The sequence below is a fragment of the Arachis ipaensis genome, chromosome B3 (genome assembly GCF_059453495.1).
Source record: "Arachis ipaensis isolate K30076 ecotype BB chromosome B3, ASM5945349v1, whole genome shotgun sequence".
Taxonomy (NCBI): domain Eukaryota; kingdom Viridiplantae; phylum Streptophyta; class Magnoliopsida; order Fabales; family Fabaceae; genus Arachis; species Arachis ipaensis.
This window is the reverse complement of record NC_142438.1, coordinates 48,586,699-48,601,293: the sequence shown is the minus strand read 5'-3', so window position 1 is coordinate 48,601,293 and position 14,595 is coordinate 48,586,699. Positions and strand designations below refer to the sequence as shown.

The window sequence follows — 14,595 nt, the reverse complement described above, 5'->3', positions numbered from 1 at the left end:
AAGCTTCAGTCCAGGAATTAGACATGGCTCACTAGCCAGCCAAGCTTTCAATGAAAGCTCCGGTCCAAAACACTAGACATGGCCAATGGCCAGCCAAGCTTCAGCATGTAATTCAGACATGACACGCCTGACATACTCATTCCCAAAGGAATTAGACATGGCTTTACAGCCAGCCAGGCTTCAACATGCTTCATGAAACACTAGAATTCATTCTTAAAAATTTTGAATAAAATTTTTGAAAACATTTTTTTTTCGAAAACAGAAGGAAAATTTTTGAAAGATTTTTGAAAAATTTTTGAAAATAAAACAAAAAGAAAATTACCTAATCTGAGCAACAAGATGAACCGTCCGTTGTCCAAACTCGAACAATCCCCGGCAACGGCGCCATAAACTTGGTGCTGTTGCCGGATCAAACTTGGCACTGATGTTACCGGACCAAAAGCTTGCCGAAAACTCAAACAATCACCGGCAACGGCGCCATAAACTTGGTACGCGGAATCGTGATTACACTTTAATTATGTAAAATTCATTGCTCTTTCTTTCCCTGGAAATGGCGCCAAAAATATGATGCCAAGACCATGGTTCACAACTCCGTGTAACTGATCAGCAAGTGCACTGGGTCGTCCAAGTAATACCTTACGTGAGTAAGGGTCGAATCCCACGGAGATTGTTGGTATGAAGCAAGCTATGGTCACCTTGCAAATCTCAGTTAGGCAGATATAAATTGATAATGGTGTTTTCGAATAATAATTTAATAGAATGGGGATAGAAATACTTATGTAATTCATTGGTGAGAATTTCAGATAAGCGAATGGAGATGCTTTCATTCCTCTGAACCTCTGCTTTCCTGCTATCTTCATCCAATCAGTCTTACTCCTTTCCATGGCTGGCTTTATGTGATACATCACCACTGTCAATGGCTACTTTCGGTCATCTCTCGGGAAAATGATCCAATGCCCTGTCACGGCACGGCTAATCGTCTGGAGGCATCACCCTTGTCAATGGCTTCATCTTATCCTCTCAGTAAAAATGGTCAACGCACCCTGTCACGGCACGGCTATTCATCTGTCGGTTCTCGATCATGCTGGAATAGGATTTACTATCCTTTTGCGTCTGTCACTAACGCCCCGCAATCGCGAGTTTGGAGCTCATCACAGTCATTCATTCATTAAATCCTACTCGGAATACCACAGACAAGGTTTAGACCTTCCGGATTCTCTTGAATGCCGCCATCATTCTAGCTTACACCACGAAGATTCTGTTTAGGAGATCTAAGAGATACTCATTCAATCGAAGGTAGAACGGAAGTGGTTGTCAGGCACGCGTTCATAGGGAATGATGATTATTGTCACGTTCATCACATTCAGATTGAAGTACGAATGAATATCTTAGAAGCGAAACAAGATGAATTGAATAGAAAACAGTAGTACTTTGCATTAATATTTGAGGAACAGCAGAGCTCCACACCTTAATCTATGGAGTGTAGAAACTCTACCGTTGAAAATACATAAGTGAAAGTCCAGGCATGGCCGAGAGGCCAGCCCTCAAACGTGATCTAAGATAGCATACAACTGATCAAAGATACCTAATACAATAGTAAAAGGTCCTATTTATAATAAACTAGCTACTAGGGTTTACAGAAGTAAGTAATTGATGCATAAATCCACTTCTGGGGCCCACTTGGTGTGTGCTTGAGCTGGGCTTGAGTGTTGCACGTGTAGAGGTCCTTCTTGGAGTTGAACGCCAGTTTTTGTGCCAGTTTGGGCGTTCAACTCTGGTTTTGGCTCCTTTTCTGGCGCTGGACGCCAGATTTGGGCAGGAAGCTGGCGTTGAACGCCAGTTTACGTCATCTATTCTTGGCCAAAGTATGGACTATTATATATTGCTGGAAAGCTCTGGATGTCTACTTTCCAACGCAATTGGAAGCGCGCCATTTCGAGTTCTGTAGCTCCAGAAAATCTATTTTGAGTGCAGGGAGGTCAGAATCCAATAGCATCAGCAGTCCTTCTTGAATCTGATTTTTGCTCAAGTCCCTCAATTTCAGCCAGAAAATACCTGAAATTACAGAAAAACACACAAACTCATAGTAAAGTCCAGAAATGTGAATTTAACATAAAAACTAATGAAAACATCCCTAAAAGTAACTAGATTCTACTAAAAACATATTAAAAACAATGCCAAAAAGCGTATAAATTATCCGCTCATCAGTGAACATCAATTTTGGACCTCAGAAGCTGGCGCTAAGTTTGGACTCCAAACAGCGCCCATAGCGCTACGTTTTGTTAGTGAACGCAACGCTCCTTCTATGAGCGCTACGTTTTCTTAGTGAGCGTTACGCTTTGAGCGCCAGGGCCTCCAAATAGCATGACCATGCCTTCTTCAAAGGACCATAAATTGAGCTACAGATGTCCGATTGATGCGCTTCTAATTGAGTTAGAAAGCTGACATTCAGAGCTTTCTAACGATATATAGCAACCCATATTTGGCAAGAAAATGAAGTACAAGTGAAAGGCATCTTTAAGGCCCAAAAATCAAGCATTGCGCTCACAAAATGGAGCAACCAAGGATCGAAGAGGGGAACCAAGGCATCATGTGTAGCGCTACGTTACTTCTTATAACTTTTTCGTGATTCCAAGCTTGGGGAGGAAGCTTGTGCTGGCCATACACTAAGGAGCGCTCAACCAAACCAACGTAGCGCTCAACCAAAGGACCAAGAGGCAACGTTGGGTGAGTGAACGCTACGTTCACTAATGTAACGCTACAAGCCAAATTGCAAGCACACAAGGAAGGCACACTCACAAGGCATGTGGAGCGGTACGTTCACAATCCTAACTGAGCACTTCACTGGAAGCATGCCCCAACCCATTTTTAAACAAATGCCTCCTGACCCAAGCTTCACTCCAACACATCCTGACCCATGCAACCAAGCCATCCGGATCCACTCTTCTTCAAATCCAAAGCAAGCAGAGCCTATTAACATCACTCAAAGGCACAAGAGATAGTTAGAATAGGAATTTTATTTAATTGTAATTTGTTTTTAATTTCATTTTCATTTTGTAAAGCCTATATAAAGGCATCAATTTTATTTCATTATAGAGGCTGACTCTGCTAGAGAGCAATAGGAAGAGTAGTAGAATAGAGAGCTCTCTTTTAAATTTCCTTTTTAAATTTGAGAATTGAGATCAGATCTGGGTTCATTTTCTGTTTTTATTGTCTTTCTTTTGTAACTTCTACTTTCTGATTCTGGGCTTTTGAACTCTGAGTGAATAATTCTTTAAAGTTCTTCCTCTTAGAGTTTCATTTCTTTTCTATTTTTTGAATTTATGAATTAAAGATCGGATCTCAATTGTTTCTTTCTGATTTTCACTTCTTCTGCAAATTTTCATTTCTGCTTTAGTTCTTCTGCAAATCTACTTCATCCTCTACTTCTCTGCACTTTACAATTCCAGTTCTATTTTGAATCCCAGTCCTCAAATCCTTTATTCTTCAAGCAATTTAAGATTCCCAGCAATTTAGATTTAGCAATTTAAGTTTCTTGCACTTTAAGTTTCAGTCATTTACTTTTTCTTGCAATTTTGGTTTTAGCTATTTTACTTTCTTACATTTTAAGTTTCTGCAATTTTACTTTCTGCACTTAAAATTCACTGTAATTTCTTTTCTGTTGGTTCAATTTCATCAAATTCACCAATGTTAGCTTGACTAAACTAATCACCCACTAAAGTTGCTTGATCCATCAATCCCTGTGGGATCGACCTCACTCTAAGTGAGTTTTACTACTTGATGCGACCTGGTACACTTGCCGGTGAGTTTTGGTGTGGAATCTGATTTCCACCCATCACTCACGCGTGCGTGCGACTTGGAGCTTTTCACAGTGACGCGTACGCGTGACTGAGGCGTACACGTGACCAGCAAAGTAATATATTGACGCGCACGCGTGACTGACGCGCATGCGTTACACGCGCAGAAGACCATCGACGCGTACGCGTGACTTACGCGTACGTATGACGTGCGCCACGTGCAGAAATTGCAGAAGACATTGGGGGTGATTTTGAGGTGGTTTTGGACCCAGTTTTTGGCCCAGAAACACAGACTAGAGCCAGGGGACAAGTAGAGACTCAAGACACATTCACCTTTACACAGTTTTAGTTTTAGTTTTGAATCTTAGAGAGAAAACACTACTTCCTCTAGGGTTCTTCACATTCATAGATTTCTTGTTTTATGATTTTGGATTAGATATTGAGAAGAGTTACTACCTCTGTTTGAAGTCTTTATCATTATAGTTTGCTTTCTTATTTCCTTACTCTTTTACTTTCCATTCAGTTTGTTTAGAGTTACATATGGATATCTCCGATTTTGGAATTTATTAATGCAAAAAGTTATTTTTTACCTTTAATTAATTTTCTTTTATTACTTTATTTGAATTACCATGTCTTCCATCTACCCACTTTACATGTTTATGAAAATGGCATTCATGTCAATGGAGAGACTTCCAACTTGACTTTGGAGTTGATTAATAGGAGACCCTTGAGTTGAAATACTCAAGTGTTAATTTGTAATTGGAAGTTGTTGGCTGATGGTGCACGAATTGTGAATGACACATTTCATAACTCGTACCACTAACCAGCAAGTGCACTGGGTCGTCCAAGTAATACCTTACGTGAGTAAGGGTCGAATCCCACGGAGATTGTTGGTTTGAAGCAAGCTATGGTTATCTTGTACTTCTTAGTCAGGATATAATATCAATAATAATTCTTAGTTTTAATTGTAAAAAATCAAAGGGCATAAAACAAATACTTGTTACTCAATAATGGAGAATCTGTTGGGGTTTTGGAGATGCTTTGTCTTCTTTATTTCAGTTTTTCTCTTGTACTCCTCTTCACACACGCAAGGCTCCTTCCATGGCAAGCTGTATGTAAGGTGTCACCGTTGTCAATGGCTACTTTCCGTCCTCTCAGTGAAAATGGTCCAAATGCTCTGTCACAGCACGGCTAATCATCTGTTGGTTCTCGATCATGTCGGAATAGAATCCCTTGATTCTTTTGCGTCTGTCACTACGCCCAACAATCGTGAGTTTGAAGCTCGTCACAGCCATTCAATCCTTGAATCCTACTCGGAATACCACAGACAAGGTTTAGACTTTCCGGATTCTCATGAATGCCGCCATCAATTCTAGCTTATACCACGAAGATTCTGATTAAGAAATCTAAGAGATACTCATTCAATATGATGTAGAACGGAGGTGGTTGTCAGGCACACGTTCATGGATTGAGGAAGGTGATGAGTGTCACGGATCATCACCTTCTTTATAGTGAAGCGCGAATGAACATCTTAGATAGGAACAAGCGTGTTTGAATAGAAAATAGAGATAATTGCATTAATTCATCAAGACGCTGCAGAGCTCCTCACCCCCAACAATGGAGTTTAGAGACTCATGCCGTCAAAGAGTACAAAGTTCAGATCTAAAATGTCATGAGATACAAAATAAATCTCTAAAAGTTGTTTAAATACTAATCTAGTAACCTAGGTTTATAGAAAATGAGTAAACTATGATAGATAGCACAGAAATCCACTTCTGGGGCCCACTTGGTGTGTGCTGGGGCTGAGACTTAAGCTTCTCACGTGCCTGGGATGTTTTGGGCATTCAACGCTAGGTTGTAACCTGTTTCTGGCGTTGAACTCCAACTTGTAACTTGTTTCTGGCGCTGGACGCCAGACTGCAACATGGAACTGGCGTTGAACGCCAGTTTACGTCATCTATCCTTGAGCAAAGTATGGACTATTATATATTTCTGGAAAGCCCTGGATGTCTACTTTCCAACGCAATTGAGAGCGCGCCATTTGGAGTTCTGTAGTTCCAGAAAATCTACTTTGAGTTCAGGGAGGTCAGAATCCCACAGCATCAGCAGTCCTTTTTCAGCCTGAATCAGATTTTTGCTCAGCTCCCTCAATTTCAGCCAGAAAATACCTGAAATCACAGAAAAACACACAAACTCATAGTAAAGTCCAGAAATGTGATTTTTAATTAAAAAATAATAAAAATATACTAAAAAGCAACTAAATCATACTAAAAACTAAGTAAAAATAATGCCAAAAAGCGTATAAATTATCCGCTCATCACAACACCAAACTTAAATTGTTGGTTGTCCCCAAGCAACTAAAAATAAAGTAGGATAAAAAGAAGAGAATATACAATGAATTCCTAAAACATCTATGAAGATCAGTCTTAATTAGATGAGCGGGGCTATTAGCTTTTTGCTTCTGAACAGTTTTGGCATCTCACTTTATCCTTTGAAGTTCAGAATGATTGGTATCTATAGGAACTCAGAATTCAGATAGTGTTATTGATTCTCCTAGTTCAGTATGTTGATTCTTGAACACATCTACTTTATGAGTCTTGGCCGTGGCCCTAAGCACTATGTTTTCCAGTATTACCACCGGATACATACATGCCACAGACACATAACTGGGTGAACCTTTTCAGATTGTGACTCAGCTTTGCTAAAGTCCCCAATTAGAGGTGTCCAGGGTTCTTAAGCACACTCTGTTTTTTTGCTTTGGACCTCGACTTTAACCGCTCAGTCTCAAGTTTTCACTTGACACCTTCACGCCACAAGCACATGGTTAAGGACAGCTTGGTTTAGCCGCTAAGGCCAAGATTTTATTCCTTTAGGCCCTCCTATCCACTGATGCTCAAAGCCTTGGATCCTTTTTATTACCCTTGCCTTTTGGTTTTAAGGGCTATTGGCTTTTTGCTCTTGCCTTTTGGTTTAAAGAGCTTTTGGCTTTTTCTGCTTGCTTTTTCTTTTTCTTGCACTTTTTTTTTCGCATTTTTTTCTGCAAGCTTTGTTCTTCACTGCTTTTTCTTGCTTCAAGAATCATTTTTATAATTTTTCAAATTATCAAATAACATTTCTCCTTTTTCATCATTCTTTCAAGAGCCAACAATTTTAACATTCATAAGCAACAAATTCAAAAGACATATGCACTGTTCAAGCATTCATTCAGAAAACGAAAAGTATTGCCACCACATCAAAATAATTAAACTATTTTAAAATTCAAAATTCATGTACTTCTTTTTCTTTTTCAGAAAACAATTTTCATTTAAGAAAGGTGATGGATTCATAGGACATTCATATCTTTAAGACATAGACACTTAGATACTAGTGATCATATAGTAAAAACACAAACATAATTAAACATGAAGCATAGTAAACGAAAAACAGGAAAATAAGAACAAGGAGATTAAGGAACAGGTCCACCTTAATGAGGGTAGCGTCTTCCTCTTCTTGAAGGAACAATGGTGCTTTTGAGCTCCTCTATGTCTCTTCCTTGCCTTTGTTACTCTTTCCTCATAGCTCTTTGATCTGCAATCAATTGCTCTACCACTGAATTATGGAAAAATAAAAGCAATGCTTTTACCACACCAAACTTAAAAGGTTTGCTCGTCCTCGAGCAAAAGAAGAAAGAAGTGGAGAAGATGGAGGAGATGGAAGTGTGTGAATGGGTGGGTTTGGGAGGAAAATGGTTTGAATTTGAATGGTGAGGTAGGTTGGGATCCTGCGGGGTCAAGGATTTAGCATCCCTGCTCCAATTAGGCGTACAAAATGCCCTTACTGTGCAATCCTGGCATTTAACGCCAGACTGCTGCCTGTTTCTGGCGTTAAACGCCCAAATGTAGCCTATTTCTGGCGTTTAACGCCAGACTGATGCTTGTTTCTGGTGTTAAACGCCAGCTTGGTGCTTGTTTCTGGCGTTAAACGCCAGACAGATGCTTGTTTCTGGCGTTTAAACGCCAGAATGATCTTCCTCCAGGGTGTGCTATTTTTCATGCTGTTTTTCGTTCTGTTTTTGATTTTCCATTTGTTTTTGTGACTTCACATGATCATCAACCTAAAGAAAACATAAAATAGCAATGGAAAATAAATAGATATAATTAAATAACATTGGGTTGCCTCCCAACAAGCGCTTCTTTAATGTCAATAGCTTGACAGTGAGCTCTCATGGAGCCTCACAGATAATCAGAGCAAGGTTGGAACCTCCCAACACCAAACTTAGAGTTTGGTTGTGGCCTCCCAACACCAAACTTAGCGTTTGACTGTGGGGGCTTTGGTTGACTCTGCAGTGAGAGAAGCTTTTCATGCTTCCTCTCTATGGTTACAGAAGGAGAACCTTATGTCTTATAGTTTGAAATGTCTTCAAACCACAGAGCTTCCTGAATAGCAAACAATTGCTCATCCGGAAAGGTTTCAGAGATCTCAGTAGGAGGGAGGGATGCTCCTGCTACTGATTCTATCCGGGACAGGTGATCAGCTACTTAATTCTCTGTCCCTTTTCTGTCTCTTATTTCTATATCAAACTCTTGCAGAAGCAACACCCATCTTATGAGCCTGGGCTTTGAATCCTGCTTTGTGAGTAGATATTTAAGAGCAGCATGGTCAGTGTATACAATCACTTTTGATCCTACTAAGTAGGATCTAAACTTGTCAATGGCATAAACTACTGCAAGTAATTCTTTTTCTGTGGTTGTGTAATTTTTTTGGGCATCATTTAAAATACTGCTAGCATAATAAATGACATGCAGAAGCTTGTTATGCCTCTGTCCCAATACTGCACCAATGGTATGGTCACTGGCATCACACATTAATTCGAATGGTAATGTCCAGTCTGGTGCAGAAATAACTGGTGCTGTGACCAGCTTAGCTTTCAGGGTCTCAAACGCCTGCAGACACTTTGTGTCAAACACAAATGGCGTGTCAGCAGCTAGCAGATTGCTCAGAGGTTTTGCAATTTTTGAAAAATCCTTTATAAACCTCCTATAGAATCCTGCATGCCCCAGAAAGCTTCTGATTGCCTTAACATTGGCAGGTGGTGGTAATTTTTCAATTACTTCAACTTTAGCTTGATCCACCTCTATTCCCTTGTTTGAAATTTTATGCCCAAGGACAATCCCTTCAGTCACCATAAAGTGACATTTTTCCCAGTTTAAAACTAGGTTGGTCTCTTGGCATCTTTTCAGAACAAGTACTAAATGGTTAAGGTAGGAGCTGAATGAGTCTCCAAATACTGAAAAGTCATCCATGAAGACTTCCAGAAACTTCTCTACCATATCAGAGAAGATAGAGAGCATGCACCTCTGAAAGGTTGCAGGTGCATTACACAAACCAAAAGGCATCCTTCTGTAGGCAAACACTCCAGAAGGACATGTGAATGCTGTTTTCTCTTGGTCCTGAGGATCTACTGCAATTTGGTTGTAACCGGAATAGCCATCCAAAAAGCAGTAATATTCATGACCTGCTAGTCTCTCTAGCATCTGGTCTATGAATGGTAAAGGAAAATGATCCTTCCTGGTGGCTGTATTGAGCCTTCTGTAGTCAATATACATACGCCACCCTGTAACTGTTCTTGTAGGAACCAGTTCATTCTTTTCATTATGAACCACTGTCATTCCTCCCTTCTTAGGGACAACATGGACAGGGCTCACCCAGGGGCTATCAGAAATAGGATAGATAATCCCAGTCTCTAGTAACTTAGTGACCTCTTTCTGCACCACCTCCTTCATGGCGGGATTTAGCTGCCTCTGTCGTTGAACCACTGGCTTAGCATCATCCTCCAATAGGATCTTGTGCATGCATCTAGCTGGGCTAATGCCCTTAAGATCACTTATGGACCACCCAAGAGCTGTCTTGTGTGTCCTTAGCACCTGAATTAGTGCTTTCTCTTCCTGTGGCCCTAAAGCAGAGCTTATGATTACAGGAAAAGTGTTACCTTCTCCCAGAAATGCATATTTCAGGGATGGTGGTAGTGGTTTGAGCTCAGGTTTAGGAGGTTTCTCCTCTTCCTGAGGAGTTTTCAGAGGTTCTTTTATTTCCTCTGGTTCCTCCAGATCAGGCTGAACATCTTTAAAAATGTCCTCTAGCTCTGATTCGAGACTCTCAGTCATATGGACCTCTTCCACCATGGAGTCAATAATATCAACGCCCAGGCAGTCGTCTGATGTGTCTGGATGTTGCATAGCTTTGACAACATTCAACTTAAACTCATCCTCATTGACTCTCAGGGTTATCTCCCCTTTTTGGACGTCAATGAGGGTTTGTCCAGTTGCTAGGAATGGTCTTCCTAGAATGAGAGTTGCACTCTTGTGCTCCTCCATTTCTAGCACTACAAAGTCAGTAGGGAAGGCAAATGGCCCAACCTTGACAATCATGTCCTCAATTATGCCTGATGGGTATTTAATGGAGCCATCAGCAAGTTGAAGACAGATCTGGGTTGGTTTGACCTCTTCAGTCAAGCCAAGCTTTCTGATAGTGGATGCAGGGATTAAGTTGATGCTTGCCCCAAGATCACATAGAGCTGTCTTGGTGCAGTTACCCTCTAATATGCATGGTATCATAAAGCTCCCGGGATCTTTAAGCTTTTCTGGGAAGCTTTTCAGAATGACTGCACTGCATTCTTCAGTGAGGAGAACCCTTTCAGTTTCTCTCCAATCCTTCTTATGACTCAAGATATCTTTCATGAACTTGGCATAAGAGGGTATTTGCTCAAGTGCCTCTGCAAACAGAATCTTTATTTCAAGAGACATGAGATAGTCTGCAAAGCGGGCAAATTGCTTATCCTGCTCCTCTTTGCGGAGTTTTTGAGGATAAGGCATCTTGGCTTTGTATTCCTCAACCTTAGTTGCTGCAGGTTTATTTCCTACAGAGGTAGGTTGAGAAGCCTTCTTGAGGGATTTATTATCAGCACTTGTAGGTGTCTGATCCCTCACTAGCATTTGAAAGCCAGGGTTGGAAGCTGGAGTGGCGTTAGACGCCAACTCCTCATCTGTTCCTGGCGTCTGAATGCCAGAACTGTGCTTCCTTTGGGCGTTCAACGCCAGTTCCTTGCTTGTTTTTGGCGTTGAACGCCAGTCCTGAGCATGGTTTGGGCGTTCAGCGCCAGCCTTCCACCCAATTTCTGGCGTTTTAGCGCCAGAATTATTTTTCCCTGGGCTCTTACTGTCCTCAGATGGAATTTGGGTAGTTTGCTCATTTCTTGGCTTCCTGCTTCCTTGAGGTGGGGTATTTAATGTTTTCCCACTTCTTAATTGAACTGCTTGGCATTCTTCTATTATTTGTTTTGACAGCTGCTGCTTTGTTTGCTTTAATTGTTCTTCCATATTTATATTAGCCATTCTTGTCTCTTGTAGTCTCTCCTTGAATTCAGCTAACTGTTTTGTTAGAAAATCCAATTGCTGATTGAATTCAGTAGCTTGTTCTATAGGACTGAGTTCAGCAGTTACTGTTTTAACCTCTTCTTTCATGGAAGGGTCACTGCTTAGGTACAGATGCTGATTTCTGGCAACTGTATCAATGAGCTCTTGAGCTTCTTCAATTGTCTTTCTCATGTGGATAGATCCACCAGCTGAGTAATCTAGAGAGATCTGAGCTCTTTCTGTAAGCCCATAATAGAAGATGTCTAACTGAACCCACTCTGAAAACATTTCAGAGGGGCATTTTCATAGCATCTCTCTGTATCTCTCCGAGGCATCATAAAGAGATTTATTATCTCCTTGTTTAAAGCCTTGGATGTCCAGCCTTAGCTGTGTCATCCGTTTTGGAGGAAAGTATTGATTCAGGAATTTTTCTGTCAGCTGTTTCCATGTCCTTATGCTAGCCTTAGGTTGGTTATTTAACCACCTCTTGGCTTGGTCTTTTACAGCAAATGAAAATAGTAATAATCTGTAGACATCCTGATCTACTTCCTTATCATGTATTGTGTCAGCAATTTGTAAAAACTGTGCCAGAAACTCTGTAGGTTCTTCCTGTGGAAGACCGAAATACTGGCAGCTTTGCTGCACCATGATAATGAGCTGAGGATTCAACTCAAAGCTACTGACTCCAATGGAGGGTATGCAGATACTACTCCCATATGAAGCAGTAGAGGGGTTAGCATATGACCCCAGAGTCCTTCTGGACTGTTCATTTCCACTTAGATCCATGATGGAGAAAGGGAGATGATGTAATAATAAAAAAAGAAATTATTTTTATTTATTTATTTATTTATTTCGAAAATAAAATAAATTAAAATAAAATAAATAAAAATGGGTGAAGATTTTCGAAAAAATGAGGAGAGAGAAAGTGGTTAGGAAGTTTTGAAAAGGATATGATGATTTTTGAAAAAGGTTTTAAATTTTGAAATAAAAATCTGAATTTTAAAGGTAAATTTCGAAAATTTGCTTTAAAATAGAGAGAAAAGATATTTTTGAATTTAAAGAAGAGAGAGAAAAACAATAAGATAGCACAAGATTTAAAATTTTTAGATATAATGCTCCTTGTTTTCGAAAATTTTGGAGGGAAAACACCAAGGAACACCAAACTTAAAAATTTTAAGATCAAGACACAAGAAAAACTCAAGAACACTTTGAAGATTCACAAGAACACAAGAACATGAAGAAAGAACACCAAACTTAAAATTTTTAGAAAACCAAACTAAATTTTTCAAAAAACAAAAAAAAAATCAACAAGAAAACACCAAACTTAAAGTTTGGCACAAGATTTAATAGAAAAATTATTTATGAAAAAGAAGATTTTGAAAAGAATATAAAAGATTCTAATCCAATTACCAAGAACACAGACTAACGCTCTAGCCAACTGAGTTATGAATGTAACACTTGTTTTGAAGAAGTATATATTTTTTTTAAATAACTAAGAATGAAAAAATATTTTTTTTTGAAAACTAATGTTTTGAAAAGGCACAAGAAAAACAAGAAAAATCACAAAACAAGAAAAACTAAAGATCAAACAAGAAAAATTCAATAAAAAAAATAATTTTCGAAAAAAAAATTTTTTTTTTTGAAAGAGAAAATAAGGATTCTATAATTTTAACCAAAAACAATAATAAGAGACTCTAAACCAAAAAGAAAACTTTTTCCTAATCTAAGCAACAAAATAAACCGTCAGTTGTCCAAACACGAACAATCCCCGGCAACGGCGCCAAAAACTTGGTGCACGAATTGTGAATCACACGTTTCACAACTCGTACCACTAACCAGCAAGTGCACTGGATCGTCCAAGTAATACCTTACGTGAGTAAGGGTCGAATCCCACGGAGATTGTTGGTTTGAAGCAAGCTATGGTTATCTTGTACTTCTTAGTCAGGATATAATGTCAATAATAATTCTTAGTTTTAATTGTAAAAAGTCAAAGGGCATAAAACAAATACTTGTTACTCAATAATGGAGAATCTGTTGGGGTTTTGGAGATACTTTGTCTTCTTTATTTCAATTTTTCTCTTGTACTCCTCTTCACACACGCAAGGCTCCTTCCATGGCAAGCTATATGTAAGGTGTCACCGTTGTCAATGGCTACTTTCCGTCCTCTCGGTGAAAATGGTCCAAATGCTCTGTCACAGCACGGCTAATCATCTGTTGGTTCTCGATCATGTCGGAATAGAATCCCTTGATTCTTTTGCGTCTATCACTACGCCCAACAATCGCGAGTTTGAAGCTCGTCATAGCCATTCAATCCTTGAATCCTACTCAGAATACCACAGACAAGGTTTAGACTTTCCGGATTCTCATGAATGCTGCCATCAATTCTAGCTTATACCACGAAGATTCTGATTAAGAAATCTAAGAGATTCTCATTCAATCTGATGTAGAACAGAGGTGATTGTCAGGCACACGTTCATGGATTGAGGAAGGTGATGAGTGTCACGGATCATCACCTTCTTCATAGTGAAGCGCGAATGAACATCTTAGATAGGAACAAGCGTGTTTGAATGGAAAACAGAGATAATTGCATTAATTCATCAAGACGCTGCAGAGCTCCTCACCCCTAACAATGGAGTTTAGAGACTCATGCTGTCAAAGAGTACAAAGTTCAGATCTAAAATGTCATGAGATACAAAATAAATCTCTAAAAGTTGTTTAAATACTAATCTAGTAACCTAGGTTTACAAAAAATGAGTAAACTATGATAGATAGCACAGAAATCCACTTCTGGGGCCCACTTGGTGTGTACTGGGGCTGAGACTTAAGCTTCTCACGTGCCTGGGCTGTTTTGGGCGTTCAACGCCAGGTTGTAACCTGTTTCTGGCGTTGAACTCCAACTTGTAACTTGTTTCTGGCGCTGAACGCCAGACTGCAACATGGAACTGGCGTTGAACGCCAGTTTATATCATCTATTCTTGGGCAAAGTATAGACTATTATATATTGCTGGAAAGCCCTGGATGTCTACTTTCCAACGCAATTGAGAGAGCGCCATTTGGAGTTCTGTAGCTCCAGAAAATTGACTTTGAGTTCAGGGAGGTTAGAATCCCACAACATCAGCAGTCCTTTTTCAGCCTGAATCAGATTTTTGCTCAGCTCCCTCAATTTCAGCCAGAAAATACCTGAAATCACAGAAAAATAGACAAACTCATAGTAAAGTCCAGAAATGTGATTTTTAATTAAAAACTAATAAAAATATACTAAAACCAACTAAATCATACTAAAAACTAAGTAAAAATAATGCCAAAAAGTGTATAAATTATCCGCTCATCAGCTGACTCTCTAGTTTTTAACTCTAATCCTTCCCTAGGAAGGGATTAGGACTTGGGAATCAGAGTTGGTTAGTTAC

The 14,595-nt window shown here is 39.5% G+C and overlaps 1 pseudogene; it reads right to left on the bottom strand.

The window, feature by feature from the left end:
• The window catches only part of LOC148570552 (uncharacterized), a 128,846-nt pseudogene that overhangs the window by 44,718 nt on the left and 69,533 nt on the right, over positions 1-14,595 (bottom strand).